This window comes from Monodelphis domestica, chromosome 3 (assembly GCF_027887165.1).
Source record: "Monodelphis domestica isolate mMonDom1 chromosome 3, mMonDom1.pri, whole genome shotgun sequence".
Taxonomy (NCBI): Eukaryota; Metazoa; Chordata; class Mammalia; order Didelphimorphia; family Didelphidae; genus Monodelphis; species Monodelphis domestica.
Window position 1 is genome coordinate 470,060,119 of NC_077229.1, and position 16,121 is coordinate 470,076,239.

Consider the following 16,121-nt stretch of genomic DNA (forward strand, 5'->3'; position numbering starts at 1 on the left):
CCAGGTCTTATGAGATCCTAACTGCTTCCTTTGATCCTGTCTCTATATTCTCAGATGTCCTTCTAGATATTTTCAGTACTTTTTCTTTAATATAGATAATCTGAATGTTGTATGTGACATTCCTTGACTTCTATTTTAGAGCCTTCTTTTAGAAGGTGGTAGTTGGATTTTTTCCATTTTTACTTTGCCCTTTTAGTCAATCTGTAGATTCAAACAATTTTCATTTATGATTTCTTAAAATATAGTGATCAGGCTTTATTTTTTACATCATGGTTTTCAGGGAATACAATGAATTGTGAATGATGTCTCTTTAATATGTTTTTTATATTAGTTCTCTTTTATATCTTTTATATCATGTTTTCTTCCTTTTTTCAGTCTACTGATTTTGTTTTGCTATTTCTCACTGTTTCTTGGAATCATTGATTTTTTTTTTGGTCTATCTCATTTCCTAGAAATCCATTACTTGAGAAAAATAAAGTATTTTCTCTTTTAAACTATTTTCCTTCCAATTCTTTTTTCCCAGAGCTTTTATTTCATTTTTTATCTTTTGTTTCATTTCTTTTAGGTACTGATTTTTTCCTTTAAATCTTTGCCTGTATTAGTTACTATGATCTTTTTTTGAGAAATATGTAGATATACAATATTTTTAAAGTGTATATTGATTGATGTATATATATATATATATATATTTTTTTTTTTTTTTGTTTACTTGTCTCTCCAGTTTTAATTCCAGATTAGCTTTTTTTCCTAGGGCACGATTCATCTCCTTGCTGTATTTTTGAGTGAAGTTATGGATCATATTTTTTTTCCAACTTAGGTTGCTTGTATTTTTGCACTGATCTGTACTATCCAGAGTTAGGTTTTCTTAAATTTTGAGATTCAGACAGAAAGCTGAAGATTCAGAACCCTCTCTAATGTTTTTGGACAATGTGTGAAGGTTGTATTAGGGGAATTAACTGAAGGTTTTGTTGATGGAAAGACAGCAAGCTTTTCCAATTCTCTCATCCACAAGGTCCTTGGAAATCCTGAGCAGCTTGAGCTATCCAAGTCTACAGATTACACATGTCCACATCCTGACTTTGGTCATGCTGTAAAGTTAATGTATATGCCATGGGAAACTCATGGAAGACATACATATGCTCATATAGGAATTCTTAAAGTAGAGTTTTAGGCTACAATTTTTTTTACCTAAACCTGAGAAATACAGAATTAACTTCTCAGTCCAGGAGATATAAGGAGATATCCAATCAAATGGCAAAAATTCCTGAACCCTAATTTTCTAAATAGAAGAAGAAAAGTTTCATGGGGAGTGTGATCTTATAATGCAGCCTTCAAAACATAAAAAAAGATGCTCTGACCAGTATTAGACTTAAAGTTGCCTCAATAATAACTCCAAATTTAAGAGGTTCAGAACCCAGTCTTTTAGAAAGATAAGAGAAATTTCTAAAAATAGCTAGTCTTCCTCTAGAGAAGAGAAACCTGGAGTCCACAAACTACCTAGTTCCATGATGTCGGTCAGTGAACTAGGATTACATCTTTATTTGCCCTAACCTCTAATTGAAATTTAGAATTCCCTCCAGTTATTTAAAAATAATATTCTAAAAAGGCATCTATAGGATGAACCAGATTGCCAAAAGGGTCACACACATAAAAAATTAAGAACCCTTGTTCTAGAAGAAAATGATCAAGTAAGTTTTATTCTTCTGCTCCATTATTATCGTGAAATATTTAAACAGTAAGGACCAGAGTGAAGGAGGTTACTTCTTATTTAACCTGTTTGTTCTTTTTAATTTGATATAATCAAAATTATTTATTTTACATTTTGTAATTTTTTCTAGCTTTGGCTTGGTCTTAAAATCTTTCCTTTCCCAAAGATCTAACAGGTATACTATTCTGTGTTCACCTAATTTACTTATAGTTTCCTTCTTTATATTCAAGTCATTCACCCATTCTGAGTTTATTTTGGTGTAGGGTGTGAGATGTTGATCCAAACCTAATCTCTCCCATATTGTTTTCCAATTTTTCCAGCAGTTTTTGTCAAGTAGTGGATTTTTGTCCCCAAATCTGGGATCTTTGCATTTATCATAGACTGTCTTTTGGAGGTCACTTACCCCAAGTCTGTTCCACTGATCCTCCTTTCTGTCTCTTAGCCAGTACCATATTGCTTTGTTGACTACTGCTTTATAGTACAGTTTAAGATTTGGTACTGCAAGTACATTATTTTCATTATTTCCCTGGATATCCTTAGTCTTTTGTTCTTCCAAATGAACTTTGTTACATTTTTTTTTCTAATTTGATTAAAAAAAAGGTTTTTGGTAGTTCAATGGGTATGGCACTAAATAAGTAGATTAATTTGGGTACGATTGTCATTTTTATTATCCATATTTATTATTTTTATTATTGATTGCTCATCCTACCCATGAGCAATCGATGTTTTTCCAGTTGTTTAGATCTAGTTTTAACTGTGTGGAAAGTATTTTGTAGTTGTGTTCATATAGTTCCTGCATTTGCCTTGGCAGATAGATGCCTAAGTATTTTATACTGTCTAGGGTGATTTTAAATGGAATTTCTCTTTCTAACTCTTGATGCTGAGATATGTTGAAGATATATAGAAATGCTGATGACTTATGTAGGTTTATTTTGTATCTTGCAACTTTGCTACAGTTGTTGATTATTTCCACTAGCTTTTTAGTTGATTCTCTTGGATTCATATCATCTGCAAAGAGTGATTTTGTGAGTAGACATCAAAAAAAGGCTGTTAGCCTTGTTAGATATGTGGTAGAGGTGATTTCTGTACTAGATAAGTAGTAAGTTCATTACTTATGTGAAATTTGTATTATGTAATGTCCATCTAAAAATATAGTGATATATATGCTTATATATACATATATGTTTATATATATATATACATGTACATGGGTGAATGAATTCATCTGTATTAGCAAGAATTAGCAAGAAGAAGATATACTTCAGACTCCAGAGAACAGTTTTTTGGGAATTCTGTTCAGGATATAGGTGGTAATTGAACTCAGTGTATTTAACAAAGGTTCTAGCTGGACGATAATCTTGGATTTTGAAAACTTGTGTTCTGGCCTCCTGCTGAGGCTCTGTTTGAGAGACAGGATTGTTATCTTTGACTTGGAATGCTACTGTGGCCAAGGTAGTATGATGAAGTCGTGGATACCTACCTAAGAGTTAAGTGTCTACAACTCTTAATAGTTGCACTCTATAAAGCAGTTATCCTTGGGGCTGGCTAGATCCCATTTTTCTCTTCCCATGAGAGATTGGGCTTCAGGAATTTTACTAATCTTTTCCTTCTGGGACTTTGGGAGTTGTCAGATAGAGACCAGGAGAAATGCTAATGATCAGAAAAATTGTCCTTTTGCTTAATCTCATTCCCTGAGGACAGAGTCCCTGACTTCCTATGATCTTGACACAAGATGCCTTGGAATCTTGGCATCAAAGAATTGCTTTCTGAAAAGCAAAGGAAAAAGCAAAAATGCAAAACTTGTTTCCAAATCTAATTTATTGAAGGCTATTCTGACAGCTCAGGAGACAAAGGAGGCCAGTTTAGGGTTTTTGGTCCCCATGTGTTATTTGATTACTTATCTATGATGTCAGTGCAGTTTGCATGCAGGAAGGACAGCTCAACAGTTAGGGCTTCCAGCTTTCCCTTTTTATACAGTAAAAGGCCATTTCTCTGCTATGTTTCACTGAGATTTCAGCATTTTTCCTTGCTTCCCAGGGGTTCTAGAGAAGTGCTTGCTGGAGAAACAAAGCACTTTGTGTAACCTCCAACATCTACTATTTGTTATTATTGAGCATCATAATTGGTTGTGAGAGCAGAATGTGGAAGAGGTGAAGAGTCTGATTCATCCCTAGGGCTAGCTTAAGATCTGTTCTCACAGAGATACAAGATTGGTCTAATGGCCTTGAGTAGGCTTTGAAAAACTGTCTCAGAACACCTAGCCCACTCCTTTACAATAGCTAGTCTTTTGCTTGTGCAGGGCTGCCTGGCAAAACAAAGAACAAAAGTGCCAAAGTTCGTTCATGGTCAGAATTTTTCTGATTTAATAAAAGTCACTTTTGCTGCTCTTCAGACTCTTTGGAATTTTATAGGTACATCAAACAGTTCTATATTGACTTTGGACCTTTTCTTCAGTACTTCAGTATATTGAAGTATTTTCCATCTCAAGATGAGCTGATAGATAATTATAAATATGTGAGTACATATCTACATTTTCTAGCAAACTATGACAATTTGTTTACATTCACAAAGGAAGGAGAGCCCTTGCAGTGGTAAAAAATCTGAATAGCAAAATTACCCTTTTATACATTATTTTAAGAGTCCTCGTCACCCCAAACCACATATTGTAACATGAAGTGTGGCAGTTTACCTGGCCTTGACACATCTATAAACTTGAGGATAATAAAAACATGTTTTTGCCTCACAAGGTTATTGTGAAGATCAACTGAGATGTACATAAAACACTTTGTAAACCTTAAAGCCTAATATAAATATCTGCTATTATCCCACTTAAGATTAATGAAGACATCTTTCATGCTCCTGCTCCTAATCTCTTCTTCTCTAAGCTAACCCCCAGTTTCTTTAATCAATCCTCCTATGATGTTTTGAGTCTCATCCTCAGATTATTCTCCTCTAATGTTCCAGTGCTAGTTGAGGCTCTTCCCAAATCATGGCACCCAGAACTACACACAATTAGTCTGACCTTCATTATTACTCTTAGACAACATAAGAATTCGTCTTGTCAGAAGTATCTTTGACCTAACCCTGCCTTGATGTTAAAAATTCATAGGTATTTACCCCGATGATAACAGGACTTTGCATCAGTGGTGATAGGGTTCCCAGTTCTATTTTCCTGAAAAGTCCTGAAGCTTTGCAGTCCTTACTTGTGGTCTCTTTAGCCACCTGTGCTATCTCATATATGTGTGTGTAGTATCATATATTATATCATATTATAATTTATATTTTAAATATAATTATTTTAATAATTATATTATTTCTATAATATATTATATATTTATATAATGCATATATATTTAATATATTTGTATTATATTTATATTATTTATATAATATATTTAAATGAGTATTTAATAATTATTTAAATAATTAATGATATATATCATATGATTATATATCATATTATATGTGATTGTATATTATATTATATGTTATATATTATTATATACCATATAATTACATATAATCATATCTTTTATGTATGTGTGGAAAGGAAATATATATTAAGACATTGTACCATAAAGGGTATTCCAAAGTCTTAAGCTATTTTAGCTTAAAACTCTACTAGGACTTTTGAGATCCCCTGCATATTGTATAAAGTAGACATCTATTGTAGCACTTAACAATGACTTCACTCCTTACTATAACTAACTCTTATTATTATTTAGTCGGTCAGTCATGTCTGATTCTTCATGTGCCCGTGCATCATATTGTCCGTGGCTTTTCTTTGTAAAGATACTGCAGTGGTTAGTCCTTTCCTTCTCCAAAAGATTAAGGCCAATAGAGGTTCAATGACTTGCTCAAGGCCACACAACTAATTCTATTAATCATAATAATTAAGTTTCTGGGGTTATATTTAAACTCGGGTCTTTCTGACTTTGAGCACATCTAGCTGTCTTTTATATCCATGCTTCCATGGAGACTTAACATGGAAGAAACTGGGTTTCACCTAATATGCAGGGCATGAAACAACTTAAGGACTTTTTTGTTGCTCTTCATGACTCTTTCTTGTGAAAATATTCAGATAAGAATGTCTCTCGGACTCGGACCCTGTACCGGCCCTCCTTTTCTTCCTTCTTCACCCTTTCAGCCAACTACAATTCACAAATATCCCAAAAGATACACTGGGGAAAGAAAAGAACAGATCAAACCTTGCCTCCCATTTGAATGCTGTAGAAACAGGTTACCGTAGGTGGCATTACGTGCCTACACCAGAGATGGAATCTTTTCTGAATTAAAGGGAAAACTGGGAAGTCGTTTTTTGCTGCTCTGTCTCATGAAATGGTGATGGGAGTGAAAGCCAGGCTATATTCCCAGGGACATCTTTCCCTTCCGAGCAGTGCTTCTACTCTTTTTTTGTATCCTAAACCCTTTATGTCATCTGGTAAAGCCTACAGACCAGTTCTCAGAATAACAGTTTAAAATGCATAAGATTATAAAGGAATTCAATTATATTTATATGCCACTATCTATCAATATACATAGATAGGTATAAAGTATACATAAAACATATCTATAATATTTTAAATAATGTATGGAATCCTTTATGGACATTTTAATATACTCTTTAAAATATGTGTGGGCATATATATAAAAATATACATAAATGTATATATAATACTTTAAATAATATATATATAATCCTTCCTAGATAGTTTAATACAGTCTTTTTTAAATGTATGTTGGCATTCAATATCACATCTGGAAAAAAACCCATTTTTTGAAACTTGGGCTTAAATTAACTCATAAAATCAACCACACACACACACACACACACACACACACACGCACACACACATACCCATGATATATGAGTCACATAAACTGCTTTAGGATCATAAAGTGTTCCAAGAAATTTCTATTTAAGCAGTCAGAAGGTGATTCAGAGGAAAAAGAGCTTTTCCATCAAACATGACAATTTTTTCTTTTTTTATATTTTTATAGATCAGCTCCTACATTGTTGTTCTTTATGGAACATTGTAACAAAAGGAATTACGCAATAAGAGCAGCCTTTGATAATATTTTCTCCATTGGCTCTGTATTGGGTTCAGTAGCAGCTGCCATGTAGTGTATAGAGCACTAGACTCAAAGTCAGGAAGATCTCTGAGTTCAAATTCAGTCCCAGATACTTAATGGACCTGGACAAGCATTTCCTTATCTGTAAAAATGAAGAAATTGACAAGAGTACTTACCTCCTATTGTTACTGTGAGAATAAAATGAAATATTTGTAAAGCATTTTGCAAGCCTTAAGGTGAAATTTAAATCCTTGCTACTATTTTCATTGTTATTACAGTAGGTAGAAATATGGCATTGTAGTAAGAAATGTAAGACATAGAACAAAGCTACCTCCATCATTTAAAGTCAAGAAATAAAACATCTAAAGTAAAATATGAAGAAACAATCGTTTTCGGGATATTTAAGTAGTACAGTGGCTAGGCTATTAGATCTGGAATCAAGAGGTCCTGGGTTCAAATTTGGTCTTAGACACTTTCTAGCTGTGTGACTCTGGGCAAGTCACTTAACCTCCATTGCCTAGCCCTTAGCACTCTTCTGTCTTAGAATTAATTCTAAGATATATGTAAGAGTTGTTTTTTAAATAATAATTTTCTTGGCGTATTAGAAAATTTTAATAGCATTTTATGTCAAATGAGCACATTGATAATCATTACATTGCCTCTGAGAACAAATAAAAACACTGAAAAACCATGCACAATGGGACTAGATTACAATCTTTGAGTTAATTAACACTTCAGTTATGGAAATAGAGACTTTTGTTAAAGTCTTCTGTTTTGTTCTTATTCTGTACACTGAAAAAGGTTTTCTTTCAACTTAAATTCATGCTTATTTTCAGTTCAGGAGGAATAATGCTAAAAGTTGAAATATTTTTTTTTCAGCTAACAATCACTTAGAAAGCTTAGAAAATACATTTCTTTAAAGGAAAGTTGTGACTAGCCACATAATTCAATTGAACAGTTAAGTAGTTCAGTGAATTGAGAGCTGGGCTCGACATCAGGAAGATGAGTTCAAGTCTGGTCTCAGATACTGTCTAGTTTTGTGATCCTGGGCAAGTCACATAGCCCTGTTTGCATCAGTCTGGCATTCATAAAATGAGCTGGAGAAGGATATTGCAAGCCACTCCAGTATCTTTGCCAAGAAAACAACAAATGAGGCCATGAAGAGTCAGAAATGAATGAATTAACTAACAACAACATATAATTAAGATATGACTAGAACTGATAAATGGTCCTTCTCATCATATAGGTGCAGTAGAATTCATGGTCAGCCTTGTGTTGATCTCATGCAAACCACCAGTTGTGTCTCCACTCCCAAAATAAAGAGGAAAATTGAAGGAAAAAAAATCAAGAGAAAAATCCTGCTTTCTCCTGAGTTGTCTGAATAATGGCTATATTTTTTCTTGAAAGGAGTGGGAAGACAAGGTTCATTGTCCTTGGTCCCTACAAAGAAATCCCCCCTCCAGATTGAGAGGCATTTACTCTGCTTTCACAGACCTCTTCATCTCTGTCATCAGGGAAACAAGAATTTTAGCTTAGAAATGCTACGTCTATAAAAGAAAAAAATTCTTTCTTTCTGAATCAGCTTTCAAGAAATTAAACTGATCTTCCTATTCCCACTGATAACATTTCTATTATTGTTGCTATTGTTTTCTCTTGTTTTTTCCTCTTTTCCTCTTTCCTCTTGTTAGATGGAGTTAGGATAGAAATGATTCTGGAACAAATAGCTCTTCTGCTATTACTCTTTTATGTTTACTGTTCAGATAACTGTACAGGGGGAGGAAATAACTGCTTTTTGCAATTGAATAAGTGTATTGGAATGTAAGCTCCTCTTACACAGGCTCACTGAAGCATATGATGGGCAATTGCAGTATCAGACAGGACAATAGAGATGTTAAGTACTTTGTTCCCATATACTTTTGATTTCCTGCTCTATCTATATTTGGAAAACTTTTCATTCAATATAATATGCAGATTAAGAGTTCAGTATGACAACATTTGTTAAAATATTATTTTTATATGTTTACAGGGCCATATCCAAGCTATTGTAGCAATAGTTGTATCTGCGATTGTGGCTCTATTCTAGTACAGTTACTTGAAGAAATCTCACTGATATTTTGACATCTATATTTTTAGAAAAGGAATTTTTGTGTCCTTGTTAATGAAAGAGAATTCAATCAGTCAATAATCAATATTTTGTTAAATAGTCTATTATGTGCCAGGTATATAGACACAAAGCATAAAACAATAGCTACTTGCAAAGAAATTAGATTCTAATGGATGAGTACATATAAGTAGGTATATTGGAATATACATGATAAAAACAGCACCCATACAAAGAAATTAATAAAAGGTAGTTTGGGAAGAAAAGCACTACCAGTGGTAAACCTAACCTAACCTAAAAAGGTTTCATGAGGGTGATATGATCTGCATGCTGAGGAAAAAGAGCTGCTATCAGACAAAGTGCATGGAACCACTATAAGAGCATAACTATGGGAAATGGAGTGGTATGAACAATATCAGAGTGTGGGGAAGGGAAATCATGGCCAATGAGATCGGAAACCTTCACTGGGGCCAGGATGAGAACTTTAAAATTTAAACTAAGGAATTCATATTCTATTTTAGAGACAATAGGGAGCCACTGAAGTTTATTGAGTATGGAAGTGACAAGGTCCAATCTGCTTTTAAGGGGAAATTTAAGGGGAAATACCATTAGCTACATGCAGGGCATAATGAAGCAGGGAGAGATAACCAATTTGGAGGTTGTTGCAATAATTCAGGTGACAGGTGATTAGGGTGTCTGAATTTAAGTGATAGTTCTGTGATTATAGAGAATATATCAGATGTAAGAGATGTGATAAAGGTAGGAATGGAAAATTTGGCTCATTGGCATTTACTGAGTGTGTAATTCTGGCCACCAATTTGTTTCTCATGAGTTTTTAGTGGGATGTCATCATCATAACAGTATATTTTCAGAGCATGCGAAGAACAGGTTAAAAACATACAGGTGTACTTTTGGAACAAGGACTTATCATTTCACCAAACATTTAGCAATAGGTACCTGCCAGTAAAGTCATAGAATGGCCAACTATACTGGATGAATAAGAGTGTGTGGTCAAGGATAATGCTGAGGCTATAAACTTGGGAAGTTGGAAGAATGGTGATGCTTTCAACCAAAATAGGGAGGTTTGAAAGAAGACAGGGTTTGTGGGAAAGATACTAAATTCCATTTTGGACATGTCAAGTTTTTAGAACATCCATTTGGAAACATCAGATAGGCAGTTGGTTCTGTGAATAGATTGAATCTGAATCTTTTGATCTCTGAGTCATTTGCAAAGGGTAAGAGCTGATAATGCATCTGAGATAGTGTAGAAAGAAAAGAGTAGAAAGCCTATGATCAAGCCTTGTGTAGGAAGCTGGGTGAGTCAGGAAAGGAGATTGGAGTAGAATCAGGTGAGAGTAATGTCACAGAAACCCAGAGAGGAGAGTATACCCCGGAGAGGTGATCAATAGTGGCAAATGTGGCAGATAAAGAGGTTGTGTACTGAAAAGAAGACCATTACTATGGTGATTAAGTAACATAATTAGCATCCTTTTAGAGAGTGGTTTCAGTTCAGTAATGAAGTTGAAAGCCAGATTTCAAAGGACTAAGGAGTGAATAAGAGGAAAGAAAGTCCAAAAAATGACTATAAGCAGTGTTTTTTAGAACTCTGGCTGAGAAAGAGTGAAGAGATACAGGAGGATACCTTGAAAAAGATAGTAGGGTCTAGTGAAAGGTTTTCTCTCTCTCTCTCTCTCTCTGGGTTTTATTATTTTGGATTTGTGTGTGTGTGTGTGTGTGTGTGTGTGTGTGTGTGTGTGTGTGTGTGTTTTAAGGATGGAGAGATTTAAACATATTAGCAGAGTTAGCAGAGAAGGATGCAGTAGATAGGGGATGGTTGAAGATTTAATTTAAGGGTAGGAGGGAATATGAGTAGGAGGGAATTGTCATCTACTGAGTTTGTAATTCTGGCCACCAAATTGTTTCTCAGGAGATTTTTAGCGGGATGTCATAATCACAGCAATATATTTTCAGAGCTTGAGAAGAATAGGTTACTACTTTTGAAACACGGACACATCACTTCACCAAACATTTAACAATAGATACATGCCACTAAATTCATAGAATGAAAACTGAAATGGTCTACCCCTGTGAAGATCCAAGAATGGAGTCCAAAGACCTGCCATGGGTGATATACACATGAATTTGACAAATAATATGTTCATCAAGAAGCATCATACCAATTACTGAATCATTCAAATTTGTTTATGGAAAAAGAGAGGCAGAATGATGACAATTCAGGACTAGGTCTTCAACCACCAGAAACTAGAGAGAGATTATCCTTAAGGAGTCTGAACTTATTTATTCGTGAATTCAAACTATCCAGAGAAAGAGTAGAAACCACATAATGCACCCCTGTGGATTATGAACCTCTAACAGCTACCAAATATGTAACAATGTACCACATATTATCTTGAATTATACATCAAAAACTCACTAGCCTTTGTAAACTAAAAGGGTAGATCCCATGTTACAAATACAATCTTCAAGATATCCTTGAGAATTCAACAAATAAACAGCACTGGACCTGGGACCATTATCACAGGCAGAAACATTGCCCACAATTATTTTCTACCTTGTTAGATGAAAAAAAAATAAGTGTATCTGCCCTGGCATATCTCATACAAGTCTGAAGAATCCTTAACAACTTTCAGTGTTAAGAGTCTAAGCACAAACCATCCATTTGGAGGGATCTTATTCAATTTAGAGGGTAAGACAAATTGATACTTGTTGGCTGCATACTGTGTGATGCAACTGTACATAAGCATTTATTTGCCCCACGGGAAGAATGGCCCCTTTATAATAAAAGAAAGGCAAGGCAAGCCCTTCTATAAATATGACTGGTAGTACTTGGCTGGCCAAATTTCTCTCTCCCCAGGGTAGTTTCCACATGCTTCTTTCAGAAGCCTTTTTCTGATGGGAGCACAAAGCCAATCCAGCCATTCCACCTTACCAAGATCACCTAAGAGAAACATAAAATGGACAGTGACCAGCTTGAATCATTGTTCATGTTACCTGCTCATTTTTTACCAAATGGTTTATTTCAAATGACATAATAGACAAATATACTCCTTTGACAGGATGCATAGATTATTTTCTTCTTTTCTCCCCGCAGACCGGTTCTGAGCAATAGGTAATAATTAATCTGGTCGAGGGTGAGTGGGTTTTAATTGTGAGAAGTAATGAGAAAACAGAGATCAGGGATATTGTTTGGACAGATCTACTTAGTTCCTGTAGGAACCTTAGGCTATGTGCTCTTTGGGGCAATAGGAACAAGGATGTCCTAAGGACGTGCTTGTTCTACAAGTTGCCATTTCAAACCTGCTCAAAATATTGATTGGTTTGTTTTTTTGTCACCAAAGAAACTTAAAATAATGATTGTTAGAGCCTATGCAGACCAGGAGCTGACATTCACTGGGGGGTCACATATGGCTCTCTCAAGATGGTCAATAGCCAATACAATTTAAAGTTCTACTTACTTGTTCCATTTGATTATATATAGTTTGCATTATAGAATCCCCAATATAGCACACAGAGGAGAGATTTATGTGAAATAAGAAGAGAAAAAATAGCCAAGCTATGAAAAAGGGTATGATGCAGAGAGTTCAGGGGGGTGAGGGGGGGACCAAGATTCATGTCATGACAAGGTAGCCCCAACATGACTGTGAGGTGGTGCTGGAAGACTAATAGCCAAGGTTTGACAGAATAGGCAGAACTGTTGGAATTAATTAATTAAAAAGTCAGGGTAAAATATGTGGAACATATTACTGGTATTGGTAAATTATTTGTTCCTTTCTGTTCTCATGTTTTTCATTCTTTCCCCTCCACCCTCAATACTCATTTACCTGTTACAGTTTTCAACACATTGATCTTAAAGAAAATTTTAACATGTGATCCTCTTCAGAGTTCAAAGACTGTTGTCAATGATAGGTTTAGTTAATCAGTTTTTTAAAATTATCTTCATCATCCATTCAGTCAACTCTCAAAAATAAATAGATTGTGGTGATGTAATAATAAAAGCTAACATTTCTATAGAGGTTTGAGGATTGCAAAGAGTTTATCATATTATCTCATTATCAAATGTTAACATACTTAATACTCAATAACTCTGTGAGTTAGATGGTATTATTATTCCCATTTTACAGATGAGAAAACTAACCTGAAAGGTCTTAACTTTTGCCAAGGGTTTTATTTTATTATTTATTTTTATATTATTATATATTTATTATTATATAGAAATATATATTGTATATATATTTATTAAGTGTCAAGTCAGCAAACATTTATTAAGCACCTACTCTTTGCTAGATATGATATTAATTGTTGGCATAAAAGATAAATAGCCCCTATACTCAAAGAACTTACAATCTAATGATGGATACCAATCAGACAATTAATTACAAAAAATGACGTATATAGGATATTATTATTTTATCAGTAGTAGTAGTCTCTCAGTAACCGAGGATGATGATTGTCTTTGTGCGTTTTCATCTATGATGTAGATGAGTGTGCACAAAGACACTTGTGCGTGAAGGAGATTTAAGTGGAAAAGTCGATGCACAGAGACAGTCCCACTCTCTCGGCGTTGGAAGCCTGGGTCCAGTGGCACAAAAAATCGTTACACCTGGAGACTTCCTCAGCTGCATTGGATGGCTGTGTTGTCTTTTGTGCTCCAACATTCACTAAGCACTCCACAGTGCTTTGCTGCGTCGCCCTCTCAGGATAAATGAGAGATAAACTCAGAATGAAGGCATTGACATTAAGAGGGACTGGGAATAGCTTCTTGCAGAAGGTGGGCTTTTAGCTGAGACCTGAAGGAAGCAAGAGAAGCGAGAAAGCAGATATGAATGGAGAGAACATCCCAAGTTTAAGGGACAGCCAATGAAAATGTAAGGAGTTCGAAGATGAAATGTCTTGCATATAGAACAGAAACTAACAATCTTTCATGGCTTAGATGTATGTGTGTTGGGGGGGGAGTAAGATTCAAGGAGACCAAATAATGCAGGGAAAGAGGTAATTAGGGACTTTAAAAGCAAAATAAAACATTTTTGTTATTTGATTCTGGATGGAATAGGGACCCAGTAGAGTTGATGGCTAGGAGAATGACATGGTCAGACCTATACTTTGGGAAGAGCAATTTGACAGCTGCGTGAAGAGTGGATTGGAGTGGAGAAAGATTTGAGCCAAGGAGTCTACTTAGAAGGACATTGCAGTAGTCTAAGCCGGAGATAATGAGAGATTACACTGGAGCGCTAGCAGTGTCAGAAGGGAACAGATATGGGAGATGTGCAGGAAGTAGAATCAACAGGACTTGGCAGCAGATTGGATATGGAGGGTAAGTGGAGTGAGAGAGAATGAGGAGTCAAGGAAAATACCTCATTTGGGAGCCCACGAGAATGGTGGTACCCATGACAATAAGAGGCAAGTTAGGAAAGGAGGTGGATTTGGAGGGAAAGTTGAGTTTAGTTTTGTACATGTTGAATTTAAGATATCCATGCCATGAGACATTCTATTTGAGATGTTTAATGAACAGTAAGAGATATAAGATGGAATGTCAGAAGAGAGGTTAGGATTGTACAAATAGAGTTGAAAATCGTCTTTGTAGAGATGATAATTGAATGAAAAGAAGTTCATAGCATTACCAAGTCAAATTGTTTAGAGGAAGAAGAGAAGAACCAGAATGGAATCTTAGAGGATACTCACAATTAGTGGGCTTTCTCAGAATATGGACTCTAAACAAGGACTCACTCACCAGTCAATGAGTTAGCCTCAAGGTCAATAGAATGATCAATAGGTCATTAGAATGAATCCCTAAATTAGAATGACTGATTAATGAAATGAATACACTAATCAAATTGTAATTATAACATACTAACCTTGGTGAGAAGTATACTTCCTATGGTCAAAGATATGCTCTTCTCCCTAGCCATAGAGAAGACCTCTGATATGGCTTGCTTCCAAGATGAATGGCAACTAAGATTCAGTGGAGACAAACTCTTATCAGAATTTTCACCCTTTCCCCATAAAACCATATAGTGTAGCAGTTAAAATTAGTTTCTCTGCTAAAAGTATTATTTTTTGTGAGGTTTATTAAAGATTAAGAAATAAAGAAAAATAAAAAAAATAAGAAAGCACATGCCTAGGCACAGAGGCTATTCATAGCCACTTACTCTACATCTTGAGAGATGGGAGTGTTTGGAAGCACAAGCAGGAAGAGAGAGCTCAGTAGGCTTTACAGCCAGTTTAAATAGAAATTTTGATCTTGCCCAGGTGGGGAATCTCAGTGAGATTAGAGTGCATCTTGGGAACTAGAGCAAGCACTTCTGGGGATTGAAGTCCGGGGTTCAAATCTCCATTTTTACAATAGATAACAAAAGTCATCTAAAATTAGTCATTTTATTTTCAGAAAGGACTTGGGGTTTTTAGAAAGCCACTATTGGAAATCTTTTTTTTTTCTTTCTGTGATTTTTCTTTCAGTGAAACTACTTGACTCATCTGTTAGGACATAATCAGGCATAAAATTCTGCTTTGTGTTTAAAGTGTTACTGTTTATCTCTTTGATTATAGATAAGGACTTTGAGTCAACCCCTACATAATACACCTACTCAGAAATATATTTAATGCTGAGAAAAACCAGGACTAAAACCTAGCACTTGATTCAGTGCTTTATCTTGAACTAGTACCGTAAATGCCCTGCACACCCAGAAAGCAGTATCTAAACATTTGGTAATAAATAACTTCGATTCTTCTATTAGTGACACAGTTAGATTAGAAATATTTCAAAGTATTACATGGAAATGAATTCCTTTAAGATAAAAAATTCTTTGATATACCATATATATATGCATATGCATAGTATTTTGAAGAAAGTATTTTTCTCACATACAGTAAAAGAGTTCCATGATGATAATTTAAAACCATAGCATTTGCATAATAGATAGCAAAAGCATAAAATAATAGATACTTAAACTTAAATTTTTTTTTTATTTTTAAATATTTTTCCATGTTTCCATGATTAATTTTCTTTCCTTTCCCTCTTCTCTGCTCCCACCCAGAGCTGGCAAGTAATTCCATTGGACTGTACAATTGTTACCACTTAATACCCATTTCCATATTACTAATTTTTGCTATAGAGTGATCTTTTAAGCTTAAACCCCAAATCACGTATATATATGTGTATATATATATATATATATATATATCTGTGTGTGTATGTGATAAGTGATGTCAAAAATAGATATT

General features: G+C 34.8%; 1 protein-coding gene across 1 annotated transcript in view; it reads left to right on the forward strand.

The window, feature by feature from the left end:
* The window catches only part of ADGRV1 (adhesion G protein-coupled receptor V1), a 778,411-nt gene that overhangs the window by 448,074 nt on the left and 314,216 nt on the right, over positions 1–16,121 (forward strand). The window lies entirely within an intron of this gene.